Source organism: Centrocercus urophasianus, unplaced genomic scaffold, assembly GCF_019232065.1.
Source record: "Centrocercus urophasianus isolate 14NV4802_14NV808 unplaced genomic scaffold, USGS_Curo_1.0 seq_14, whole genome shotgun sequence".
In the NCBI taxonomy this organism is placed as follows: Eukaryota; Metazoa; Chordata; class Aves; order Galliformes; family Phasianidae; genus Centrocercus; species Centrocercus urophasianus.
The window spans coordinates 29,879,284-29,892,795 of NW_024884586.1; positions in this window are offsets into that span (position 1 = coordinate 29,879,284).

A 13,512-nucleotide genomic window follows, 5' to 3' on the forward strand; every position below is an offset into this window, starting at 1 on the left:
AAGTATTCATAATTAACATAGAGTCATTGCTTCCTGGAGATGGGGCTGACTTCACGTGCTCAGGTTGTTCATCTCTCTATATTAGGAAGTTTGTGCAGGGCCCAGTTGATGCTGTTAAATTAGGAGAACTTTCCCACTTATTTTGGGGAATACTGTATGAGAAGCATGAGAAAACTTAAACACTTAAATACTCTGCAGAATATATATATATTTGTCGCATCATATTTGTCGCAATTGTGATTTTTTCCTAGTGATTTACGAAGGCCAAAAATAAAGGGAAAAAAATGAGGATATTGAAAGATTGGAAAGGAGAAATCAAATGACAAGGAAGACTGCCCTTTGGGTGGGCTGAGAAACTCGTAGCATTTTTTAGAGGTGGCAGTGCTTGCCAAGGATGGAGGATAGCCTACAGAAAGTGGTAAAGGAGCAGATATCCAGTTCTTTATTACCTCAAAATATTTAATTTTGTCTGCTTCCCTGTCAGTTACTGATGCTTTGATCCTCCTCTGACTTCTCTTCATCCTATTTTAATTTTAAAAGCCTGCAACTGGGCAACTGTAGAACAATCTTCTCTGGCCAAATGGACTCTAAAACTGGACTGGGAGTGGGGATCACCAGATTGCTGTTGGATCATTGCAAACCTGCTCTAGAAGTCTGAATTTGGACCTAATTAATCTTCATTTTACTGTGGAGTGAGTAGTCTTATCACTACAATGGGCCTCCAGTTTCTGGTTTGATACCCTCCATGCAGCTGCAATCCCAGCAGAGGAACAGCCATCTCCTGTAAGCACTGCCTTTAAAAAAAGATCACTTTGCTCTTGCTTCTTCCAAGGATCATGTGGGACTTTGGAGACGTTTTAAAGATGTCAGCTTTATATAATCTGGCTTTGCACTTTAACCTTAGCAAACTTAATTATGAGAGCTAAGGAAATTAGTGTAAGGTAAAATAGCTAATCTTATTGTTATTGTATTATCTTTGTGTTATCTTATTATCTAGTCCATGTAAATTTCAGAAGGCATCCACCTAGCCATCTTCTACTTTTTCCCAACTTTGTTTCTGTCTTCTCACTTGAAATCTATATCCATTTTGTAAAGCATATTCTTACATGTAGAAGGTTATGCTGCTGGGACCTCTTAAGTAAAAGCTCTCTTCTATATTTCCTTGCCTGGCCAAGAAAATGGGAATTAACATCTGCAGCTTTTTTTTATTTATTCTAAATGGTCCTATCACATTCAAGCTTGCACATCCTGTCCTGCAGTCCATGGCATGCTAATGATTTTTATTCTCAGTGGCCTAGACATTTGCTGATCTCAGAGACTCTACAATAATGGGCTTTCCCAAGTCTCTGCTGATTCCAACCTCATTTTATAAAAATTTCAGAAGTATTACATTTCTGGTTTGTTCTGGGCTTGTGCAGATGGTAAATATACCTGCAGGCATGTGCCAGAAGAGGTAGTATAGCTCTTTCTGCGCTAGCTTGCCTCTACCAAGGCAAATTGGAGTTAATAACGTCAATAGGAAGACATTTTTGGTACTGCTTTGTAACTATAGCCATTGCCTTAACTTCTGTGCTTATCACAGTGTGTAGTTTCAACGGTCATGAACTGTCTGGAAATCTCGCTTCAGTTAGTCATACTTTTCCACTGCTGTGAGTCCACTAGGAAGAGCTGTTACCATTGTGGTTTTCGGCCTGTGTACAGGACAAGAACACAGTAGCACAGGCTCTCCATGAGATACTTGAACTGAGGGATGGCACGTTTTCAGCTAGCAGTCAAGAAAAGGGCAGTCTGACTGACTTCTTGAGACTGCATTCCTCTGCTTTTCCACCACTATGCCTGGTTTCCACACAGGCAGCCTTTCTTTCAGGAGCGGTTGTTCTTGTATTCCATAAGGAGTACCCACAAACATGTTCCAAAAGGAATTCCAAGAAAGGAATTCCAAAATACCAACAAAAAGTCTGCTCTATTTAAGAAAGAGAGAGAAATAATTAGAAATACTGAAAAAAAAAAAAAAAAAAAAAAAAAAGAGTGGAAATTTCACTACTGTAGTTTGGAAAACAGAAGTTATGCTTTCAGATTTGAAGGTGAGATATTGAGTGGGTGATGGAAGAGCTTCTCCTGTTCTGTGTCACCAAGCTAGGTGTGCTGCCCTCAGGCAAAAAGATGTAATGGGAACAATCACTAAGCTGCAGCATTCACCACATGGGTTAATAATCTGCACAGACAAAAAGAATTACTCCAGTATAATTTAAGGCACATTTTACATAATATATTTTCCTAGATCTTGCATGCCTGCATGAAGAACTTCTTGACTCCATAAGTGATTCTCTGATGAAAACAAACAAGGCCTGATGGTGACTAAAGTGCTCCTCAACACAAGAGCATTGCTGCAGCCAGATTCTGCCACAGCCATTCTTGCATTAAGTAGTGACTTAGTCTACAAGTAGGATGTTTAGTCTCAGACTGAGCACTACTGGTGAAAGGTGCTACTCAGCCTGAAAAAGAACCTGATTTACAACAAGAAATACAAACCAAAACAACAGCTTCTCCAATCACAATGGCTGAGTGGGAAGGTTAAGATTTCACATGCAATCCTTGAGTTAGAATTTGCCTTGGGAAGCAGGGTTAGGTCCTCTTTTCTGCAATTCTCAGGTCTTTCTTGCTTACACACTTCAAGAATACAGTCTGCAAAACAGGACTGTGATATGCCCCACAGAACTATCCCTTAGCATTGCTCCTGCTCTGTTTTACTGACAGGAATAAAATCAGAAAGCAATGAATTGCCTTGTCCAGCTTCCTGTATATCAACAGTCATTTCATGTTTCTGTGAAGATCTGTAATGAGTCTTGAGTGACTTGAGTGCAATTTAAGCATGCTTTGCAGAGGGGCCTTGAGTCTTCATCAACAGGGTCCTTGGGTCCTTACCCTGTTAATTATCCTCATGCTTCCAACTGTGTGCTCTTCTCCAAACTTGGATTTATCTTTCACTACATTTTTATGTGCCATTCTCCTCAAGGCAGACAAGGCTTTTGCCTCCAGGAGCACTGGAGCTCAGCTGATCACATGGATCATGCTCTCGTTGCAGGATGTTCAGCAACAACATTTCATGTGTCTCTTCACATAAAAATTAGTTTAGTAATCCCATATGTCTTTCAAAAGAGATCTTCACACTGTAGTGGAGTGATCTTGCAAACTTGTTTCTACTTAGTCAAGTAGATATACGTTGTTTAAAGTCTATTGCCCCTTTGTTACTGTCTTTCTTGAATCATGTTGTTGCTTGTTTGCAAGCTGTCCTGTGATGTGATTTGAAAATATGTATACAAGCAATAAACATAATGCCCTAGCACTGATCTCATCAGCTAGAGAGGTGAAGAAAGAGCTTTCTTTCTCTCTTACTTTCCACCTCATTCTTTGAAAGCCAAAGATTATACAAGTCTCCTTTACATCACAGTTGTACTGATATCTTCCTCTTAACTACTGCTACTCTTGTAACTTGAGACAAATAATATGAAGAACAGGAAAAAATGTAAAATATTGAGCAATTGCCTGTTGAAGGAACTTCCACTATGGTCTGAGCTTAATGAGGCAGAAATTCCTCCCAAAATTTAAGTATGATGGGTTGTTGAAAGACTATGTCAGGGCCAATCCGCCCAAGGTGCCACCTCATTTCTGGAGCATCCTGGCTTCAATTCTTAGCTTTGCAAATAAAAATGAATTTGAATGCATTAGCATATGTAATAGTTATTACTTATCTCTCCTATGACTCAGTTTCTGGGCAAGCATGGGACAATGAGCTTTAAACAAGGCAAGCAGGTGCTAAGGGCTTCTTTGAATGAGACAGGCCTTAACTATCACTCTAATACTCTGTGCCAAAATCTGAGTTTTTAGACAGCGTAATTAAGCTTCCAAATTCACACCTAATGGCATAAGGGTCTTGTTTTAAGTGGCATCAAGTGTCCAGCACCACTTTGTCTTCAGATAATCCACCTAAAATACATGCCTTATCACTTTGCAGGTATCTTCTGTGCTCTTCCTCTGTTCTTTCCCTGAAAAAATAATGCTCAAATATAGCCAAGGGTATTTTAAGAAAACAAGGACTTTGAATTGCTTATTGTACTCTTTTGTTGTTTATTTTTTTCTTTTCCTTTTTTGGCCTGTGAGGGAGGGTCTGCCTGTATATTGCCATATACTTAGACAGTTCCTGCCGCAATGTGGAGCCCTCCTCCTGCTGAGGAGCTTAGATGCTATTGTCCTATAGAGAAATACTGGCAGAATAATGTCTATATAGTAAACAAAACAAAACAAAACAAAACAAAACAAAAAAAAAAAAAAGAAAGAAAAAAAAAGAAAAAAAATCAGGGAGAGGAAGCTTGTCATATGAATAATGCTTCAGAGAACCTGGGGAAAGAGACTTATTTATTTTCACTTTTCTTTCAATCATTTTATTTCTGATAGTACTTTTGCCTGAAGTTAAAATCAGCTATTCTTTAATCCCCAGGAGAATGATTACTATCATTTAAGAAAATGATGTTCTTTCTAATTAACTGTTTTCAGACAATTAAATTGCTTCCTGATTTTCATAATTGTTTCATTGCTACAATCTACCTCCTTCCTGATTAGCAAGGTGGAGAAACCCCAACCTTTTTACTGTGTAAAACGTTTAGCAGTTAAGAAAGTAGTCCCAGCAAATATTCTGAGTTGGATTCTTCCCCCACACACCCTGCCCAATATAAGCTGCCACTTCACCTGCATCCCTCCCACCCATGTAGCAGTCACATCCGAGACTCCAAATCTCCCAGAAGATGTATGTGATAATGCACACTTTTACTTTGTCCTTGCTAACACAAAACATCAACTCAGAATGATGCGGTTCTGCTGGGTAGAACTGGGGACAGTTCTGCTGTCCCACTGGGGATTTTGTTTCTTACTGGATAGCAGTGCTTGTTATGGGATGTGACTAAAGCTGAGGCCCAAACTGAAATTTCTTAGATAAACAGAAGATCATTTAAACCTGTTTTGATATTTCTAGCAAATGTAGATGATGTGTTTTTCTTAGCGCCCTGAAACCAAGCTTGCTTGCATCAACTGTTTGTCTATACTTGAACCTCAGGTCTCCATAGACTAAAACAGTGGGTTCACAAATCCGCAGTGTACAACAAGTTAACCACAGACAAACACCAAATAGCTATTGCAGTGTGTTCTGACTACTTACACGGTCTGGAATATGATTGATTTGTTGCACAGAGGTGCCTTGAACAATATGGAGAGTCTGCTCTTTCCATCCAAACCCTGTACAATATGTCAAGAATGCTGTTGGATGTGCCTGGCTTCATCTAATATTATTACTTTTTAACATCTTGTGCATCCTATGTGCATGTTTTCATCTTCTTTCTCTTTCATTTGCTTTCTCTTTCTCTTTTGCTCTCATTCTCTGTTATGGTGAGGAATTAGCTGTTAATATTGAAGGCTTATTAAAATGTGAACAAATTAGAATGTGCAAAATGTCTTGGGATGCTAGGGAATTTAGAGAATGCCATGTGAGTTTTAGTATGTGAAAGGTGCATAGCAGAAGTCTTTCCACATTTACTGCATGATTGTCTGCAACTATTGCAAATGACCCAGCAGATCAATATCCTTGGTATTAAAGGAAAATAGATGGCTGTGACCCATGAAGGAGGGAACAGCTCTAGACACACTCCAGCGATGTTTAGCCCTGCTTCTTCACTTCCAAGCCTGCCTCTCTCTTGCAGCACTAGACTCCAGCTCTGCTAGCTGATCTCCGCCTATGAGACAAAGGCAGCCCTCCCTGCTGGCACAGGCCCTCTCCTCCTGACAGTGAACAAACAGTCTTCAAGAGACCCATTTCTCATAACCGGTTCTAAAACAGACACACTGTGAATGCAGCACATTGAACCTAGTGATTCCTCTGATCTCAGCTTCCAGTCACTGGGCATCCCACACTCAGCAATCTCTTTAGCACTTCAAAATGTTTCCGGATCATTTTATTTATGACTTTATGGGCCAATTTCTTTAAACGGCATTCAGGTGTCTTCCAAACTTGTGCTGAGAAATACAGATAGAGTCTTTGTTTATTTAGCAGTGAGTGTTAGTAAGCGCAGAACCACCAAACTGGCAACATAGTGCTTTTAAGTATTGATCCACACTATCAGAAGAATAGAGGAAATGTGAAATAAAATTCAAGAAGTATTTAATTAAGATATTGCTCCTCCCACAGTTCATATACCATTCTGCTCTCACCATGACAGATTCCACCTGAATTTACTGAACCTCCTTGTGACAGTGTTAATTAGAGAAGCACGATGGCAAAGAGCCCTCCCAGCCTCCCACAACCAGGAAATCCAGCCACACAAATGGCAAGCTTTTATAGCAGGGTCAGCCTTCTTTAGAAAATGCAGGATTTGTCAACTCCCATGATTTTCACAGGACTGCCTTTGGAATTGTGTCAGTGGCCTGGTTCTTGAAGTCAACTGAAGTGCCAGCATGTACAAATGTATAATTTTAGTTCTGATTGAGCTTACCACACCCTTTTGGAAGGAAAAAAATAGAACAAGAAAATATTTTAAATGTAACAAAATTTTTCTTAAAAAAAAAAAAAAAAAAAAAAATCAGAGGGAAAATGAGTATCCCTTTTTCTTTAAGTCTCATGATTCTTTACATACATCCTACGATTTTTTAGCTCTGACTTACTGATTTTTGGCATGGTGTTGAAAATGTGGCACAAACTGACAAGAACGAGCATATTAACTCCAACAGAATCATCTCTTCTTTAGAGATGTTTATGGGCATGTTAGATATCTCCTTCCCTTGATATTTCCAACCAAATGAAAGAAGTCTTGAAGGCAAATAATTTTGCCTTTCTGTTGTGATAAGCTATTTTGTTGCAATATCAAAGGCCATTATCATTAACTATCTCTTTTGTCTTTCAAATTTTTCCATGAAAAATGACTTAATATGAATTATTTGTAATATTATGAGAAGGAAATTGATGACTTTCAAAATCACTTTTGAGGGGTGTTACGGCAGAAGTCAGCATCAAAATAAACACAGATAGCAGAGCCATCTCTGAACAGAGATGTTCAGGTGCTTCAGTGCTCATGGGCACAAGCGGTTCGGAAAGGAAGGAAGATGTAATAAGTCAGGATGCAGATTTCCTCCTAGAGTCAAGCCTCTGTTGCCCATTACTCTCATTTCAGTTACTTCCATTAATGCTCACACTCTCATACTCTTCTCTCACTTTTTGCCTTTTTCACCTTGTGCTTTAACAGCCTGTCTCAGAGGGTGGTAATGAAACAACAAATAATTTTTTCTGCAGAAAAAAAACTTGCAAAAAATACCATCCACAACAAGTGATCCTTCTAAACACCTGCATACCCCCTCTATGCTGTGGGATGAGCTAGCTAGAGTAGGTTATAAGTGTGATGCACAGATGATCAGCAAGCTCTTTGCTTGGCATCCCTTTTTCATTATCCTGCCATTTTAGATAAATGTTTTTATAGCCTCTGCTTGATTTTCTGTCAGATTCCTCCCTATGAATCCTCCCTTCCTGCTTCCTACAGAATGTGGCCAGCTGGTTACTGCTAAATTTAAACAAAGATGTGCTACTTGTAACTCTGTTTTCTCCATCCATGCAGTATTACTAGCCTAACTCAGCTAGCAATAAGTACTTCTATTTTGATGTGTGTGGGGACTGTAAGCCCAGATGAAGGTCAATGAAGGCCGTTGCATAGATAGATAATGCTGACAGGGAGTGCTCTGTCTGATTTTCCAAAGAAAAGGGCTGATTCTTTGGAATTGGGACATTTGTGGGGGCATGTGAATTCTGTCTAAAATCTGGGGGAAACTGGGAATTTAAAATAGGGTGCCTACTGGAGATCTGCAGAGCAGCACAGCCCAGATCTCCATCAGCAATGTAATCCTACCATGCTGGTATGGAACAAAATACCCAGCATCACTTGTGAAATGGAAATCTTCCTTTCTAACCGGCTCTAATTACAAACAAAATACTGTGTTTGAATAACCAATAAAATAGGGCATCAACAAAGAAGCAACTCTTTGCATCTCTGAGATTCATACAGCATCCAAGAGCTCAAACATCAAGGAGAACACAGCAGGTAGCTTAACTCCCAAGATCTCTCCCCTGCTGTTGTTATCATTGACAATGAAGGCAGTGTTGTAAGCGCAGAGTGCAATGGACAATTCATGCACTTACTGTATCTTGCACTCTAGCTACAGGCGCGTGATTTTCTGAAGAAATGATGACAGGATCAAACATATTCTGGCAGATGCTCACAAAATCAGAGCTCCTTTCACTCAGTAAATGACCATAAAAATGCTTTGAAGATGACAATAAAAAGTTATTTAATCATGTTCAAAACAGAAGCACCTGCCAAGTCAATATATCATTTTTTACATGATTGGCTGGTGCAGTAACAATAGCAAAAGATGTAAAGTGAGGCTGTTAGGAGCAGCTACTAGCCTGATTCTATAGTAGGCATAGCCTGATGGTGGAGAGAGAGAGAAAGAGGTGGGGAGAAAAAAAGCAACAGAGGGAGAAAAAAAGCAACAGAGAGAGTCACACATATATTTCCTTAGCCTCCTGATTTTTCATCTCTTTTCCACAGCTGTTACAAGGTGCCCTTGGGAACCACATCGGAAGATGTCCCAACCAGTCCCCATTTTCCACCAACTCAGTGTAAAGAGAATGGATCATGATAGGACACAAGGCAGCCTGGGTAATCTTTGTGCTGCTAGAGCAGAGGGGAAAGGTTCTGGTGAGAAGGACAAAGATTTGACCTTTTGGTAGTGTCACTGCTCAGGATTTTTGTAAACCAGTAACCATGTGCTTTTAGAAATAGGGAAACAGAGAGCCTTATGTACAGCTGGGCAAGAACATATCAAGAAGAATAGGAGAGCCATTGCCTGCCACTAATAGCATGAGCTATGAGGCCACAGCTGTACAATAATGCAGAGCCCATGCTGCTGTTTGGCTACTCCCCTGTCCCACAGGTGTACACAGAGCTCAAATTCAGCTAGACAAAACATTTATCTACTCGTGACCTGGCATACACTACATGCTAGGCTTAAGAGCTATCCAACCATACCTGGTACAATTCAAAACCACCTCCACAATGCTGATTGACTGAGCTGTTAAATAATCAGATGAAATTAATTCAGGTAGTGATAATTTACATAGATTGATGAAAGGGGATAGGCTGGTATCTGAAATCCTTCAGAGCAGCAAACAGATGTGTAGAATTTAAGGTGAATAGGGGTTCCTCTGAGCAAATGCTGTCATCTTCATGGGGATCCCTGGGATTAATTCACAATACAAGACTAACACCTTTGATTAAACTAGAATATTTTTGTTCAAGTACACCATTCAAATTTTCAAGGTAGTAAAGCATGCCATTAAGTTGTGTTTAAAATGGCTTATAGCTCTTGCTAGTTAAGAGTCAGGCCAGATTTCTGACCAGGATTTGTCTAGATGTTGGCTCTCACTCAGCTTTGACCACTAACCTAAGGAGCCTTTTATGACCAAATTTTTGTTTGCTATGTCAGTTTTTTAGCTTAGGTTGCTTCTTGAGCTTCTTTGGTGTGCTAGACTATGCAGGCCATTCCCAACCTTCACCCCCCAGGATGAATATTAAGCCACGGCTTGTCCAGTGGCTCTTGCTTGGTGGCTCTCATGTCCTTCAATTTCTTAAAATGTAGACTTTGAAACAATATGGCACAGAAGGATGATTGATAATGTAGTGTCCTCTGGAAGCACCAAGAACACAGAAGAAATGGAGTTCCAACTGGTGCCCAGCTAGCAGCAGCAGATGCATTTTCTGAAGTGTGATAGCAAAGCAATAATCACAAACGATACTGTGTTTTGCAGAGCAGATGTATCCAATTAGGACTCTGTGTGAATGCACACAAACAACAGAAAAAAGCAAATCAATAGCTTCTAGAAGAGGATGGCACTAGCTACTGGGCTCCTTTCCATACTGGACTGCTTCTCTTCAGGGAAGTTTTCCTTGTCTGGCAGCACAGGAAAATCATGGGCACATGGGGTAGAATATTTTCTCTCCGGATTTAATTTATCTACATATTTTAAGTGGCTACATTCATGACTTAGTAAAATAAATATTGAAGTTGAATATCATAAAACCATTAGCAGTACCAAATCCCCCACCCGTCTGTAACAGGAGAATAGTCTGATGCCTACTGCCAACCAATACTGCAAAGCAATATGCTGCGGTTTTGGGGAATGTCAATAAATTATTTTTGGTAGATGATTTTTGGAAATCATGTTGTGACTTTTCTGTATGTTGAATGTTCCAGGAGAATTTGTCTGGCTTCTCAAAAGCATCATAAGCTGAGTCCCAAAGGGTCCCTTTGTACTAAGGAGATTTGCTATTCTTGGTGCTGCTAACAGCTTTTCAAAATTTCCTTTTCTTGTTCCTGTCTGTTCCTTTTCTTTTTTAAAACATTCCTCATTCAGAGCCAAATTCAGTCATATTCTGAGGAGGGTATCTAACTCCCAGGTTTAAATATTAGATGGAACAAAGGCTTATGAGGAAGTACTTAACATGCAATTCTCTCCAAACAACTTGGTCTCCTTTTGCTCAAGAATGAGAATCTGTGAATGTCTGAAATGGACTCATTCTCCAGTCATGTCACTAGGGTAGTGGGCACAGCCCCAAGCAGGCAGAGTTCAAGAAGCATTTGGATGATGCTCTCAGAAAGAGGGTTTGAATTTTGAGTGGTGCTGTGTGGCGCCAGGAGTTGGACTTGATGGTCCCTGTGAGTCCCTTCCAACTGAGGATATTCTGTGACTCTATAATTCCACGTTTGAATATAAGAAAGGCATGCCCCTGTTCTGGAGAGACATCTTTATTTTTACCTGGGAGACCTATCCTTGGAGCATAAATACTTCATGATGACTTCTAAATAGAAGAGTACTGGAGAATGTAGGATGAAAACTAGCACTGCTGCCAACCTTTTTACTCTGGAGAGCTGATTGTCTTCTCAATTTAAAATGCAATTTTAAGGCTGAATATAATGGAAAGTAATCCTGATCTCAGTAGTCTGTGCGTTATTGGCAGGCAGTGATCTCTTCTCCCTGTTAAATCTTGTAGATGTATTAGTGACTTTCGGTCAAATTAATATTGCTGCTCTGAGATACTCTACTCCTACATGATACTTGAGAATAGCTTTATGTCTGAGGAAGGTAAAGCAACTTCTATGATGTTGGAAACTGCAACCACTGTCCTCTTCCTCAGAGAGAATTCTGTTTTAACCAATGTAGTTAGAAGATTCTGGGAGGTAGGTTGAGGTGTTCAGGATTCTTTCTGTCACTGCTATTGTTGGTGGCACTTGGCTTTTACTCTGATTTTTTGTTTTGTTTTTTTTTTTTTTAATGTGAAGTAGATAGAGGGAAGTCTTGCAATTCATTGTAGGAATTGTAAGATGAGTACATCACACAATGGGCAGTAGGTATGGGATAAGACCAGGACTCAAAGGTTGTTAGCACCAGCTGGGGCAAAGGAAAACATGCCTTCAAGACCTTTGATGAAAGGGCTGAGCACCATTAGTAAGGTTCGGAGACTAGGTTCCTTGTATCTCAGCTATTCCCATCTTCTCAAGAAGCAGCAGTTATCAGTCACTTGAGTCCAGTAGAAGACATGTACCTTCACCAAATAACTGTGGATTGTGAGGAGCACTGAAAACAGGGAAAGCAGGCCCATTCTCCTCCACAGAAATTGCTGGCTAATGCCTGCTTCTGAAAGCAAAATGAGGTCACTGTTCTCTCCAGTATCAGCCGAGTCCTAGCCAGGGGATGGAAGGCTGCTTCTGCCACTGCAGCACTCAGAGAGGCTGAAAAGTCCAAGGAATTTTTCCACAGACATGATTTGCTCTTAATTAACAGCGCAGTCCAGGTGGGTTATGATCTAGACATACTCAATGCAAAGCTGCCAGGAGCCTTTCCTAGGTCAATGATAAAAACACCTGTTTTGGTGCTTGGCAGAGCTCTGCTGGGAGGTGACACATTTTGTCTATTACAAAATTTAAAATATATTACATATACCTCCAGAGACCAATGACAGACGATCATTAGCAGGGACACATTCAAATGGCTCATAAATCACAGCAAAAAAAGCTGGGTCGTATGCTTTTTCTGAACTATTGTCCACCTCTTGGAGACAAAGTCAAGTGATTTGTTATCATGCCGTGGTTCTGAGCTAACAAACATGTGCCCAGGGGCTCCCACTGAAACGGAGCTGGCCTTTTACAAAGTCAATAGTTTATTTACTGAATAAGAATAAAGCACCCAGGAAGATCTTTTAAGATGTCAGCAATGCTTTTCATTAGCTGAAGATGGCATTTAGGTCTTGATCATGGCATGTTTATTCATTAGTTTCAGTGAAATCCCTGTCCTGTTTGCACGGGAATGTAGAAGTGAGTCCTGGTAGGATGAATGAAAGGGAGAAAAGACTGTGTGTGTTTGCCCCTTTCACAAGAGTGGGAAAAGAAAGAAAAAAAAGAAAAAGAAAAAGAAAAGAAATTAAAAACCAAAACAAAGTATTACAAAGAAAATGTATTGAAAGGCAGTAGATCTGTTTTTTGGGTTTTGGTTTTGTTTTGCTCAAAATTCTGACCAAAGATGTTTGTCAATGTATTTCTCCTAGATAAAGCTTAAATGATAGTTAGGTTAGCACATTAATTTTCCTTGCTGAATACATTTAAAATTTAGTTGGATCCATTTGTTTCTTTTATGAAAACAGTATTTTCAGTTCAACTCACTCTTTGCAGGTCTTCTTACAGTAAGTTTCCATAGTTTACTAATTGACATTTAATGTAAAGCATTCTTCCTGCTACCTGAAGCTGTTGATTCAAGGAGCTGCTTTTTAGTACTTAAACTAGACTCGATTGCTCTCCCTGTAGCTCAGCTGTTGGTTACCTTCCCTCAACCTGGGGAGCACAGCTTTGGCCTCAGCTGGTTATCAGGAATTGCAGCTTTCCTATCCCCTGGGCTTGGTAAAGGGCAATGCTCAGAAGCTGTTGTTTTGTTTAAAGAAAGTCCTATTGCAGAGTATTTCAGGGAAGGGAAGAGAGAGGGACACCCCAACTCTTTCTGTCATCACCTGTTCAGTCAGTAAGTGGTAAAAGCATAACTTAACCAAGTCTTCCTCTTTCGCAGAAGCTTTCTAGGGCCGCGTGTTGACTCCTGGGGAGGAGAGAATCTCAGGCAAAAAGGAGCCAGGAAAGGACCCAGACCTCCTGGCTGCGATGCTGCCAAACACTCAGCAATTTGATGGAGGGTGGATGTAGGCTAAGGAGGAGAGAAGTTCTGCTCCTACCTTTCCCTTTCTAATGCCGATGTCATGCTATTCCCGCGGCTGATTCTGCTGCACCGTTGGGTTGCAAAGAGTTAAAATGGAGAGCAGAGCAGCATGTGCACGTTACAAACTACATGAGGCAAAATCCAGAGCTTGAAGTCCGGAT